The sequence below is a fragment of the Anthonomus grandis genome, chromosome 5 (assembly GCF_022605725.1).
Source record: "Anthonomus grandis grandis chromosome 5, icAntGran1.3, whole genome shotgun sequence".
NCBI lineage: Eukaryota > Metazoa > Arthropoda > Insecta > Coleoptera > Curculionidae > Anthonomus > Anthonomus grandis.
The window spans coordinates 1,866,469-1,881,986 of NC_065550.1; the positions used below are offsets into that span (position 1 = coordinate 1,866,469).

The 15,518-nt window shown below is 32.0% G+C and overlaps 1 protein-coding gene and 1 long non-coding RNA gene across 6 annotated transcripts in view; both read left to right on the top strand.

Annotated features, from left to right (window-relative positions):
• Window positions 1-15,518, top strand: part of LOC126736543 (uncharacterized) — a 736,497-nt gene that overhangs the window by 192,433 nt on the left and 528,546 nt on the right. The gene's annotated exons all lie outside the window — the stretch shown is intronic.
• LOC126736546 (uncharacterized) lies at window positions 11,207-12,440 on the top strand. The gene is made up of 4 exons (XR_007660691.1): window positions 11,207-11,552; window positions 11,667-11,852; window positions 11,972-12,118; window positions 12,225-12,440. It is a non-coding gene; the product is annotated as an uncharacterized LOC126736546 (long non-coding RNA).

Consider the following 15,518-nt stretch of genomic DNA (forward strand, 5'->3'; position numbering starts at 1 on the left):
GATGCATAAAGTACAGAAGAAGAATACTTTTACAAAGACTATCCTAAAAAGGGCAGAGACACACCAGCAATTTATTGTAATTGCGGAGGTGAACACCCCGCATATTACAGCAAATTACGAAATTTAATTACGAAAAAAACCCTAACTTCAAAAAGAAAGCTACTACCCAAAACATAACAGCTCTTGCGAATAACAACCAATTCAGAACATAATATGCCTCACTAATAACCCCCCCTCCCCAAACAAGTACCCAAACTAAAGCAACAATTTCCACACAAAATAACATAACAGCCAATAATTATTTGCATACTCCTCAAATTACCCAATCCCCACAACAAACATCAAATAAAGAAAAAATCAACCCCATTCTGCTACTTTTAACTTAAGATGAAAACCAAATTTATTAAAAACTAGACAATATAATTCATAACATAACAAAAAAAATTAACCAAAACCCTTTGATAACAAATCTTCTCACAAATATGAATATTGGACTGTAAAACATTAAAGTACATCAAAATCAGAAGTTGGAATTTAAATTCTTTATACCGAAAAAAAATATTTGAATTCCAAGATTATCTATAAAATCAAAATATTTAAGTCAAAATATATCATAAATATATAGAACGGACAGGTCAGAAAGACTAGCAGGAGGCACGGCAATCATTATCGAAAAACTCGATAAACCACTATCTAATTTAACCTCCCAACACATACTCACAAATAGAAACAACAGATATTAAACTAAACTTTGACAATACAGAAATGGTTATAGTCTCAGCCTACAAACCTCCAAAAATACCCTTAAACAAAACCGTTCCAGACCAACTGTTTAGCTAAAATCACCCAACAATAGTGGCAGGTGATATAAAGAGTAAACATAAAAACTGGAGATGCATAAAAAGCAACCAAAAAGGATGTAAACTAAATATATATGGCACAGAAAACCTCTTAAGCATACACGCCTCAAAAGAACACACCTATTTAAAAAAAATATCAAAAAATTTCCCGTACAATTTAAAAATTTGAAACGATAATTCCCTTAATTCATCCGATCATACCCCAATAGTTATGGAAATAATAGATCTATTCTATAAGCCCAAAACAAACACTAAAATAATAACAAACTGTAAAAAATTCAATGACCTCCTACAACAAACACCTAAAACTCCTTCCGCTCCCTAAAACCCCCAATGAACTAGGAGCAAATATCCACATCCTCTCATCACAAATTATTGAAGCTGTTATGACAAAAATAATAGTCCGGCAAGACTAACCGATTTACAGGGACTATTTCTAGGGAGTTGAGTTTGTTCGACAGTCTTGATTTAAAAGTTTTAAACAACAAGAACAACTCCCTAGATCTGATAGGTTCCAGAAACCCTGTTAAATTTAAATGATAGAAAAAAGAACCCATCAGGCCGGCTTCGTGGGTTCTCTGTATGATCACTTGTCTCAGTCACACTCACTCACTCAGTAGTAAAACACCTTAATTTAATTTAAATAGGGTGTTTATTAAAGTTGTAAGGCAAACAAAATCTACATGGAAAGTAAATATACATGATGGTATTAAAAATGTAAACAAAAATAAATAAAAGATATATATCATAAGTTTATAACCTAAAGGTACCTGAATTCGTCAGGGATCACCTCGGAAGCATTACATAATAAAGCGTAACATTAAATTGTTTTAATTTACATAATTATAAAATAAATATAACTTTAGTTTTAAGGATTAAAATGAGAATGTGATAAAATAATAAATTCATGTTAAATCATAGGATAAAGAAATCAAAAGAATATGGTTAAGATCAATTAAAGAGGGAAAGAAAAAGACTGGTAAGCTTACGGGTCAAGTTCCATGGTGTTCTTCTTTCGGGAGCGAGAGCCCGCGATGGATTATTTCTCACCACATAGGACTTAAGGCATGATGTGGGTTGACAGGGCTAAGGGCAGCGAAATTATCTGCTTACAATTATTACAATTTCATATTCATGGAGCCCTAAGAGAGATTTCTCAATGGAAACACGGTACACCAATGTCACCAACGGTAAAAACTACTTACGAAGTTTCAAGAGACATCGAAGCACTAAGAACCTTCCTGCTTCAAAAAATATTTGATTGAAAATGAAGAAACATTAATGAATTTTAGTTTTCAGTATTAAATTAGCTAAAAATGTGCTGGCGGAGAGAGATGATACTAGATTTATTTCACGACACGATTAATCTCTCTTCGTCACAGCGGACAGCACGGTTCACCTTTGACAGACGCAGGAGCTGGAAAGACCCCCAGATGCGTCGCGGAACTGCTTAAGTAGCAGCAAAAGACGTCTGGGCGCAAGACCGGAGATTGAGGAACTTCGCTCGTTACTTTATGGGTTTAGCCGCTATGGGCCCAACCAAAACCTATACATAGATCACTCATAAGAAAACCATAGAGTGCCTAGTAGAAAGTACAAATACGGGACAAATCGTAATAATTCGAAACGCGGCGCCACTAGCGTCCGCTTTAGTAAACCGGTTGACCAATTCAATTGCCGTGAAATCTTCTCCATGCACAGCATATTGTAAACAATAACAAATAATTAAAGTGGAGATAACGTTGATAGTAGTTCAATGGAAAACATTGGCGAATTCCATTAAAAATCGAAGGCAGTTGTAATTATGGTGAGTGTCTCAGTCAGCAGTCTCGTACTTATAAAGTTTTGAAAAAAAGATTTATAACAAGGTCATTTTTAAATATTTTAACCAAATGAATAAAAGTTAGGATTCTCCAGATCCCGTCTAAAGCGTAATTAATCCTGTAACAAAGCATTTGAAAATTCCTCACGCACAATTCCAATAACCAACACTCATCCCTTCGCATTCCCAAAAGACTTAAAGAACAAAATAAAATCCCAAAACAGACTCAAGAAACAAGCATAAAGATCCCTAGATGCAAAAATTAAAAAAAGAGCCAACGCATTGAACAAAGAAATTAAATAAGACATAAAAGAGTTCAACAACGACCGTTGGTATAATATTTTGCAAACACTAGAAGAAGACGACGAGCAAAAAAAAAATTTTGGCAGCCAAGTAAAACACTTAGGGGAAAAACCAAATCACACTTTCCTTCTTAACTCAACTTCAACAACACACTAGCAAATACAGAACAAGAAAAAGCCAACATCTTTGCAGAATCTTTAAGAAAACAATTCGATATTAACCAAACCTTTAACAACCCCGATCTTGACCAAAAAACAAAAAAATATATTGAAAATCTAGAAAAACACTAAACAAACACAGCAAACCTTCCCAGACTAGTATCTTACAATGAAATAACTCAATTAATTTAAAAATTTGCTAAACAAAAAAGCACCAGGTCACGACAAAAAAAAGGCCCCTGACAACATAACCCTAGAACTAACACACATAATAAATGCAATTCTAAAAACAACTCATTTCTCATCAGAATGTAAAAAAGCACTAATTGCACATATCCCCAAACCGAATAAACCACTCAAACACCCCGAAAACTGCCGACCAATAAGTCTACTACCCACTCTAAACAAAATCACCGAGAAAATCATACTTGATCGCTTAACAGAAGAAAGTGAGGAAAAAAATAATTCCAAAAACTCAATGCAGGTTTCGAAAAGAAATCTCAACAGAACACTAACTCTGTAATTTAATACAAAATGTAATAGACAACAAAAACAGAAGAAACGCAACAGCGCTAATCCTATTAGATATAGAAAAAGCGTTTGATGAAGTATGGCACGAAGGCCTACTATTAAAACTATATTAACAACAAATAAACATAAATTTAGTCAAACTTATACAAAACTTCCTAAAAGACAGATCCTTTCAAACAAAAATAAATAACACAAAATCAAATCTCTCAGAAATAAAAGCGGGTGTCCCCCCAAGGCTCCCCACTATCCCCAACCCTCTTTAATTTATATCAGGCAGACATCTCACAATTCTTCCCAGCCACAAACACAGCCCTCTTTGCCGACGACACATGCATATTTGCAACAGCAAAAAGAACTATTCATAAAGTATAAAGTATAAAAACTATTCATTAGAGCCCCAAAAACATATCTAAATAAAATTCAAACTTTCCAAAACAAAGTTGTTAGAACAATCACGAGCGCCCCGTGAAAGAAACGACGAAATACACCAAATAGAGAAAATTGATAAATTCCTAGTGAATTGATAAATTCCTACGTAAAAAATACATAAAACTTAAAAAACAAATTAAAAAACTGCAAAAACAAAACACTTAAAGAATTCCTTCTTGAAATCAGACCACCAAAATAAAACAAAAATTGATTCGTATAGAATCCTGCTATGAAAGAATTTAATTACTAGAATATTCTAAACTAACAATAGATTATTCTAAACTCACAACAAAAATTTAAAAAAAACAAAACAACAGACAAAACTTCCAGCCAAACCACACTCACCCTCCAAACCTTAAATACCAATCCTCAATTTAAAAAAAAATAAATCCCCGCACACCTAAGTTACACCCAACAAAATCAAACAATTAGTCCAAAAAAATTTCCACCCAGAGGAGAGTCAAAAAATAGGCAAGAGCAATCTAGCTAGCCGGTGAATCACAGTCCAATAAGTAACAATTTTTGTTCTCGGATGGTCTGCTTGCAGATCGTCAATTTTGTCAGCAGAGTCAGTAAAAAGTCCTTTGTAGTGTGTATCCCTAGGAGATCTGTAAAGGAAGCAAAAATACTTATTTTAACTCTGGAATATCTTGTCTTGTCTTGACTTTTCGGTTATGGCCGCTGCTCTCTTCGGGTAATTTTCTAACTCATTCGGTATATTCGTGTATATATACCCTGTTCCTCGAATCGAAACTTTCACAATATTCAATCGATATTTTTACAATACTGAATTTCTTAATGCACGATGTCGCCTTTCTCATAAATTGATTCAGCTCTGGTGGTAGATGGTAGCAAAGTGGTAAGAAAGGGCCTGGTAAAGGGTTTTGAAGGATGGGAATAGACAAAGAACAACCACGTGTTAATTGGTTGAAAGGTGACGCAGAAGTTTATACCAGACTCAATATTAATACCGAAATCAGACGCAACGCAACCAACAAATCTAAATACGTGGACGCGATTGCTCGAAACTCTCCAGCCACAGTATTTATGTAATACATTAGTCACTTCTTACAGGAATAAAGATCTCAAGATAAGATCATTCCTTTTTTTACTAGTCATTGCTCCTAAATGTAATAGCGGTAAGATGGATATCAAACAGTCGACCCATACTCCAAAAATAGCCGAACAAAGGATCAATGAAACATTCTAAAGTTAAATAGATAAGTCAGCCTCTGAATGAAACCATGCACCTTCATTATCCTAATTTATGACATTGTGACATAAGTGATGTGACTCTCAAATGATAATTTTGAGTCCATCTAGATTATGTGTTGAATAAATAAAATGTGTAGGGTTTCGTCCTATTAGAGCATTATTCGGGACGACTATGTATTTGTTAAAAAAAAGTTTTTTTTTTAATAAAAAAGAACAATTTTTCCCAACTTTAAATTAAAACTACCTTGTTAATAAAACTGAATTGTCATCAGCTATCAGTCAGCTATACTTTACTTTTTTTATTAATAACTAAAAACGATTTTCAATTTCAATTTAATTACTATTAATAGCCTTTACACTAAATTCAATATTTTCTCTCCTGACCCTTTCGTCTCAAATACTCCAAGTAAAGCCCCTGAAATAGATGGACAACCATATTAATATTATAAACTAGGTAAACGAGGATATAATAATGAACCTTGAAGTGCCTAACAAACTGCGCACCCTCAATTTTAAGCTTATAATAAACCTTTAACGGTCACATTAAAGAGCCCTTCCAAAGACTGAACAATTAGCCCAACGGTTTAGATAAAATAATTATTAGCCAACATTAGCACAACAAAGGGGTTAAGTTGTTAGGTTAGTTTAAGTTTTATCTTTTGCTGATTTAACACCGCTTTTGTTAATGCGACAATAAATTTACTACATTTTACGGTTAACTGTGTATATTTCACGAATAAAGAGCGAAATTGTACAGTGCTAACACTAAACAGATTTTTTTATACGAAGTCAACATTGTAGTTCCTCTCTGTACAAGGTATGAAAATGAATATCCTTCATTTATTTTATAAAGTTTCAAGCGGTTAATGTTGCAGTGCGATAGAGTCAACTGTTAAAAATTAAATTAATGCACTAAAACTTTTATTATCAAAGTTTTGCGACACTTAAGAGTTATATTTAAGCTGTTTTCTTCTGCAATGACCCTTTACATCCGCACATTTTTATAAACAGTTACAATAAATCTAATTCAGAAATTCAGAATGGTTGTTCTTGGCCGTCCGCAACCTACATTTTTTTTTGGAACATTCTCAATAAAAAGTGCAATTAGTAATTTGATTCATAAAACTTTTTGTTCCAAGTTAATAGTATTTATCTTTGATAATAACTTTAATTACACCAATTTAATTCCTTAAATCACCTTTACCTAAAAGAATGAATGGATTGTGTAGTGCACGGATCTAATTTTTTTTGATTAGCGCTGATGCTTTGTCACATTCAGATCTTTCACTCAACTTAGTTTTGCTATAATTATCGTAAACAGATACTGCAGCAGCTAAAAAAGAAATTATACAGTAAAAATATCACTGGCAAATTTAGCTAGGAATTGAAGGTCAAATACTAAAATGCTTGTTTTTGAACTTAAATTAGCGTAGAAATGAATATTAAAGACAACGGAGTCAACACTAAACATTATGATTGTTGTGAGGACTGAAATAGTCGCAAAATTGATATAATAATAATTAAATCATTCAGGAAGCAAACCAATAAAATCTGCAATCAATAAAAAAAATTAAAATTTTAAAAATAATAAACATATAATAATTATAGATTAGAGAAAACAAAACAAAAGTATCCCTTTCACGCGCGAAATTTCACGGACGTAAACGAAGGAATCAATCGGTTTTCGTTCCCGTCTTCGATTCTCATTGGCTGGGCATATTCGTCTTTTAACGTAAGCTATCTGATTTATGTACGTCTAATGCACCTATAAGAAAGTTCTCGTACTATTCAAATTTCACATACGGTAACGCTATTTGACAAGTATGACAGTTTTTACGGTATTAGGGTTACCGGAGTCTGTTTTCTATGGAAGGTTAGCGGGATACTTGAAGTGATTTTTCATGCATCCGTCATACGATCATACGACGGTACGAAATCGTTTCTATTAGTGGAAATACTAGCTTCTTATTGGTCAGAAAATGATATTATTTTTAAATTTATTTGGTTTCCATGTCTATTAGCATCCGATATCCGATCGACGTCAGTACGAAATTATTTGTCATCTGTCACTATTTTTGTCGTATTTACTGTCAATGTCAGCATTGGCATCTATTCTTTTAGCTCTTCTAAATGAGATTCGAGCTTTTCAAAGTTCAAAGTGTTTTTGTTTGTATTTGTGCTGGTTGGAATACAATCTGATTGTGGCTTTACGAATATAAAAATTTACTCAAATTCAATACCAAATTCAATAAATTAAGATGGCAGAGAGACATCCAGATCAGTCCGTGGAGGATGAACCAGTACTAGAGGTAAGAAAAGAATCTTTAGATAGATAAGCTCCCAGGATTCCCTAAACCTGCCGCTGTCCCTTACTACAGTAATATATTGTTGCTGTGCATTTTAAAGTTAAGTGACTGAAGACTTGTAATATATACATTTGTGATTTTCAGATGTCACCCGAAGTTATTGAGTACACTGTGGAGGAACTCCTCATTTCATGTGTTCAGGCAAGACCACCGATGTGGGACTAAAGGTTGGACCTAAAGGAAAGGAGCAAAACGATTAGGGACAATATGTGGCTAGAGATTTATAAGGAGTTTGGGGAAAATCCAAATTTTCTCTAGATTTTCTCCAAAAAAAGTGGAGAAATCTAAGAGACACATATGTGCGAATTAAAGGGAAGTATCTTCCAAGTGGGTCAGGAGCAAAAAGGAAGAGAAGGTGGAAATATTTTGATAATATGTCATTCCTCAGTGACACATTGAGTTTCCGGCCCACTGTATCAAATGTCACTCTACCAAGGGAGTCACCCTCGACTTCAGCTGTTCCATCACCACTGACATCTCCCATTAGTGGCGATGAGGGGAGACATAGGCAAAAGGGTAGTCAAAATGTGGTTGAAGCAGCTATTTTGAAAGCCTTTGAAAAAATCAATGAACCTGTACAGATACACGCCTCAACAATGCCATATTAATCCAATCTGTCGGAGAATATCTGATATGTTGGCATTAATGCCTCAAAAGGAAAGAACTCTTCTTGAAATCAAGCTGCTGCAAGTGGCATATGAGGGCAGCAAAGAATACTTGTAAATTATATTTATTTATATATATATTATTTATATTTACAAGATTCCAATTTAGTTTAATTAAATGTATGTTATATGTTAATATTACAATTAAATTAAATTGTAATCTTATTTCCTAATTAAACACATATATTCAGTTTTTCACCCTAGTTTTACTGCTTTATCATTAAACTACCTATCTGTAATAAAAAAATGCCTAGTGCGATAAACTATATATTTTTAGTGTAGTATTGCTCATAATTATAATTTAAGTCTATAAGAAAAACAATAGAACTTATATTAGTAGAAGTATATTGAATATAATATATACTCTCGAGTTTAATGATAAAGTTTACATTATGTTCACATCAATTAAATTAAAGAACTAAATATAAGCTATATAACTCCAGAATAAGGCAATGTAGACCATCTTCTCAATAAATGCCAGAACACCTACTGAAACAATTTACAAAATGTGAGATTTACTTAATTTAAAAAAATCAAAATGGTTGAATAAGTCAATCTTATATATAAAATAAAATATAACTTTAAAAAAATATTTTATAACGCTCATAAAGAACCTAAGATTAAATGAAACCAAAAAAATATCTATATACTATATTAAATGATTAACACAATAACATACATAATAGTTTTTATAAGGGAAATGTACATTTAGAATATTAAATGTAAAACCAAATAAATTTAATATAAATAACTAAATAATGTTCTCCATATAGGTACAAAGTGATAATATTAGAAATGGATTACAGTCTTTTTTAAGATTAAGATGAAAAAATTACTAAAAGTAAATAGGCCTTCATTCCAGTTATTGTATAACTATTTATTCCATTGGAAAGTGACTGCTCCATCTTCCATAAAATATTTTTTTAATCTGTTCCTCATATTTTCTGCTGCTCTGCCATACATAATAGTGCTTGTCCTGTTTACAGGCAGGAGGTTTAGCCTAGGTTCACGTCTCCAGTCTCCTTCAATAATATTTCCTTTTTCATCTTCCCTATCAATAATTGTGGCACTACAATACTGCTTTTCTTTATTTTGCTCATTATCAATAATGAAATTGTGTAAGCAAATTGTAGCTTTCACTATGGCAACTATGGTTGGTTGACTAGATATAATAACATTTCTATATATTTTCCAACGAGCAGCTAGTATCCCAAATACGTTTTCAATTACTCTGCGCCCTCTAGAAAGCCTAACAAACTATTTTAGTTATTTTTCAAATCTAATAGTAACATAAATTGGTTCTACCTGTAATTAAAAATTCTTTTATCTTGTGGCAAAAATTTTTCAGGATATGGACGCATAATATAAGTGGATAGGGGAAAAGCTTCATCAGCAACGATCTAATAATTTAAAGGATCTTCATTATCTATCAAAATAGAGGGTTCTGGAACATTAAGTGAGTTTAATAAAAGCCTTTTTCCCATGTTGAAGTTTTTAAAAATTCCTCCATCACTGTGTCTCCCTTCACTGCCAATATCAACCATTATGAATTTATATTTAGCATCACACAATGCTAAGAGAACAATGCTATGAGATACTTTATAATTATAAAATGTTGATCCAGAATTTCGTGGAGCCTGTAAGTATTTAAAAGACATATAACTTAATTATCATTTATTACTGTTAAGGAAAATACAATACCTACAACATGTTTCCCATCAACTGCTCCAATGCAATGAGGTAATTGTCATCTTTGTGTAAAATTACTAGCAATTTTTAGCCAGGTTTGTTCATTTGGAATACAGAGCACTTTGTCACTTAATAAATCCCACAAAACATTGCAAGTTTTAAGTATAATACTTGATACTGTACTCTGAGCAATTCTAAATGCATATGAAAGAGAGACCATACTATCGCCACTAGCAAGGTACCTGTAAATAAAATAGTACAATTTAAGTTTTCCTTAAATTTATATTAGAAGTATTTACACAGTGAATGCATAAAGAATAAGTTGTATAGAAAATTAAATAATGAAGCAATTAATAAAATTTATGATCAATACTTACATATAATAGGTCTGTCAATTTTTAAGAACCTTTTAATGAAAATATTTACTTAATAATAAAAAAGTCATCTTATACATGCCTTAATGTAACTGCAAGTCGTTCACCACTAGATATTGGATCTCTTACACAATAGAGTTCATCGAGAAAAGTCTCACATGTCATTCTCAAATTATTAAAATATTTTTCTGTGTCTGAAAGTCTCATTTCATTAAGTAATTGATGGTAGACACCTTGTTCTTTTCGTTTCCTGAAAATATCTCTGATCCAAAATCGTTTTGGGGTATATTTTCTAGAATCCTTTTTGGTATACAATAAAAAAAGAGATAAAAGCAATACATTTTTTCGGCGTCGCTGCGTCTCTATCGCCAAAATCCTTTCATTTTGTACCTAATAATGTAATAATTATTATAAATGGTCTATGGTAACATTTTTTTTCTTCCTTTCTATAACGATCCATATTATATTATCCTACTGATTTATGAAAAAACACCAACAAAAAATCCTTTGAAAGATAATAAAAACTAGAAGAAATTTACCAATTTTATAATATATAATGATAACAAACAAAAAACGTAAACAAAATGTCATGTCATAGTTGTCAAATAAGTCCGATATCGTATAAAAAGTTAAATTTATTTCAACTTCATCAGATGATGGAAGATTTCTTAAAATGTTCGTATGGAAAATGGCGCGAAAATTGTCTAACCAATCAGAGTTCCGTCGGATCATCGGACCATCGTATGACGGATGCATAAAAAATAACCATTACCGTAACGCTATTTAACGTCAAAGATGTCAAAAGTAGTTCTGTTACTCGAGTTTCTTTTGATTTGTGGTTTTGATTTTTGTTCAATAAGTAAATCGTTTGTTCGAGAATATATTTATCTAATGATTAATACAAATTCTAAAAAATATGAATATTCCGAAGAAGAGGTTGAGATTTAATCAGGATGATAAAACTATTTTACTAAGGGAAGTGCTCTCCATTAATAGTTTTGAGGACCCTGAAAGATGGATTTTAATTCAGGAAATAATAAAAGAAAAAACTGGGACACTTTTTAGTCTCAGAGCTCTCAAGGAACATCTAGAACTGCTGATGAACCAATTTATTGTTTTGGATGACCAAAATAAAAACAAGTACATATTTCAATTAAGATACATTATGTAGCAATAAATTTTTACAATAAAAAACTATTTCTATACTATTTTCAGTTATAAGTTATATTGTAATTATTGTATTGTGTATTCTAGAACTGGGATTGAAGAACCTTATAATGAATATAATCACATGCAAATTAAAGATTTAGCAAGAGATTTTAAAACAGATAAAGTATTACCAGGACAAGGATCGTCAAAGTTATACATAAAAGACTCCATGAAAAAGGGAAAGCAACACAGATTGAATTGCTCGAATTAATTTAAAAAAAACCCACACAGGTAGACTCCTCATTCTTTTTTTTTAAGTTAGTTCTTTGTGATAAACTTACTGTACCATGTACCATATATATATAAGTACCTATTTGTTTTTGTAGTTAATAAATTAAATTGATTTCTAGATACACCTGAAACTGAACCCCTATTTCAACAAAAATAGAATAATCTTATAGAAGAATCTGAAGTGGCCATGGTACTAGAAGAGCAACAATAACCGCATCAATCCAAAGTTGTAATACCTCAAACCGTACCAACACAAAATGTATTGAGTAAGTAACTATATTATCAAGGTACTTTTTGGAAACAGAGTGATATACCTAAACTCACGATAAAATAGCACTTTTCGGGGAAAAAAAACGCTTTTGCCTATTACAGATAGAGAAGTTAAATTTGACTTGATATGGATAAAAGAAGACTTGAATTAAAAGCCACAAATGTTAAAATGGAACAAGAAGACAAAAGAAAGTTGTATGAAATTACTGAAAATTACCATAAATCTTTGAATATGTTACTGGACAAAGTGTAATTGTGTAGTTGTAGTGGCGTTATTTTTACCATACCTGGAATTTTATTAGAAAGAAAATATTCTGAGCAGAACATGTGTTTTATTATATTTTAATTTACAATGAAATTAAAATTAACAAAAAATTAAAAAATATATTATATTAAGAATTTACAATAAATTTTTCAGGATTTATTATATTATAAGCACATTTTCTAAACACCTAGAAATTATTCAAGTGTATAGGTGGATTAATATTAAAGAATTGACTTGCTTCGGAACCATACAAACATGTCAAACAATTTGACAGAAGCACACCAGTTTTGTACATTACCCCTAGGTCTTGCAAAAGTAATTTTTGATTTTTCTTGAAATCCAAAAATGCAAAGTCCCTTTGGATTGTTGACTTTAGCAAAACCCCACTCTACACACTGTCTTATAATGCTCATTCGATAGTTAAATCCTTGCTGCATCCTGCGCTCTTCCTCATCTTGTACATGATGGGTATTGGAAAATGGTGGCAGCAACAATTCCCTTATACCATAATGCAGAATCTCCATATATTACGTAAAAATTTTCCTTATGAAATATTGCGCGCTGTTCCAGCTGCTCAAAAAATTCAGATTCTCGCAGAATAGCAGCATCATGACGTCTCCCCTAATATGGCCCTTGTAGGTTTATAATAAGCCCATCAGGACAAGGTACAGACTGATACTTTAAAGCGTGGAATCTTTTATGGCCTGAATAGTAATCTTCGTGATCAACACTGGGGCGACACATTGCTCTTGCTGTTTCATCTATAAAGGCCCAACAGTTGTGGATAGAACCTCCTTTCTCAACAACAGCCTAAAATTTATTTACATGAAGTTATAAGTCTATTAATGTACTCAGTACTCAGTTATTAGTTTGTAACTATTATGATATAATGGGGACCAAAGCAATAATTTATTATAGGAGTTGAGCTGATTGAATAATAATTGAACAAAACCAACCTGTGCATAAGAGATAATTCTATCTCTGTCCTAGTCCTGTCCTGTCTAAGTCTGTCCATCTATAAGGGTATGCTAATATTCGCAATAAAATGCGAAGGGCTTCTGTAGCTAAAACCCAAAAAACCTCTCTCTAAAGTACCTTCCCACATTATACATATATTTAAATTAAATAAACTGAATAATTATTGGGACATCAAGTGTGTTGACAAATATTACAGAAAAAAATATTATGATGAAATAATAGTCATATTAAGCCGAAATGGCTGAAAATTATGACATAATTATCATAGATATACTTGCTTATTATTACTCAAAGATACATACCACCACTTTTATCCCCATTCGGAATTACAATATTTTCAGATATGTTTAAACCTTCTATCAGTCTGGGTATATCTTCTTTATTAGATCTAAAATTAAGCAAACAATCTTCCTCGGACATCCTATTCAGATCAAAACGACCATAGTGTTCAGCTCGATTTCCCATGGCATCCACTCCAAAATGTATAATATTATGTAATATAGCATCTTCTAATTCTGCGTCATTTAAGCCGTTAAAAACCGCAATTTCTGAAAATTTGTCCATATTGAAATTGAAAACAAACGCTGCATGGAAATTAAATAATCAATGGGAAAAAGCCAGGTTTTATTACTGAAAAGTAAACAAAAATAGCGGATAATGGATTTCACCACGAGAACCCTAAATTAAATTTAAAATACCGTATTCATAGTGGTACGGTATTAGCGTAGCGTAAAATGGCACGAGAATTTTCTATAGTCTGTTGAAATTTTTAATATTGATCGCTCTTGGCATTTTAATAGCAATACTTTCTTATTAATGCTATAATAGCCTTCGTTATTGTCATTAAGAAAGCTATTCACAATAACACAAAAAAAACTGTTGTCTTCTATCAAATCCGGAAAAAACATAATCTAGTTTTATTAATAATAACAACTTCGCATATGTAGCCCTGTGCATTGCTGACCTTAACCAGTTGACTCTGTATAAAGTAAATGAATGATGCTTATTTTCGTACTACTTACACAAGCCAGATACAATGTCAAAGTGATATAAAAAATTCTGTACAATATTAGCACTCTATTACTTTTCGCGCTTTGTTTGTTACATAAAAATTTTTAAATTACTATGAAAACTTACCAGAAGATTTACGAACTATATAGTTAGCATGTAGCTATTTAGTAATAAAAGTCTAGATACTAAAGAATTGAGTCTATGCGGCCTGAGTAGCTTAGTAATAAATGAATTAGGTACATTTCGATATATATGGTAAAGAAATGGTTTCATTTCGCAACAAGTGCGGAAAAGTTCATTCTCGCACTTGTTACGAAATGAATACTTGTGGTGCCACCTAAAAGTCATACTTCAAATCTTGAATTAAGATGACTAGATTTAAAAACATAACCCTTATTAATTTTTTCCGTTGTCACTTCAACACCGTTATGTCATTTTAAGCCATGTCGTACTTTGAATTGACTAAACACAAATCTACACGAGTCCGCGCTCACGGAACTTTATAGTAAGATGAATACATTCAACCAATTAAAGCTTCAACGGAACCGTAATTCCGTGTGCATCTAAACCCAACCTAAAAACCGTTGACATCCTAACCTATCTTTAACTTTGTATTTGTGTAATATTTTTATGCATTTTGACATCCAAAAATTCCGAAGCTAAGAAAAATACTTCTATAAATATTGACCAATACATTAAATAGAAGTAAGTGTAGATTTAAATATTTGGTAATTCTGCAGTTTAGCGGCTTTTGTCAAAACTAACGAAAAATGGTCGCGTTTTTTGCAAAATGGGTAGATTTCGATATATATTTTTCAATAAGAGTAAGGGAAAGCCAAATTTTATCACGAAGAGGGTGTTATCACGCACTAAATCACTTACTATAGGACGCGATTTATCATTAGAATAACCTTGTATACCATTAGTTTTGTCAACAAATAGGTGACAACTGAGGTGAGGTTAAGTGTAGTGTTGCCAGTTTTGTTGTCGACTGCGTTTTGTCACTCTGCAGCTGAAGCCTTGTCTCCAGTCTGGCTGATTCATGAGTGCTTTCTCTAAAGTGGAGAATTCGCTCTGTATTTGTTTTTAGTTATTCATTCTCATAACATATAAAAAATAATGAATGAAACTTTTTTTTTTTT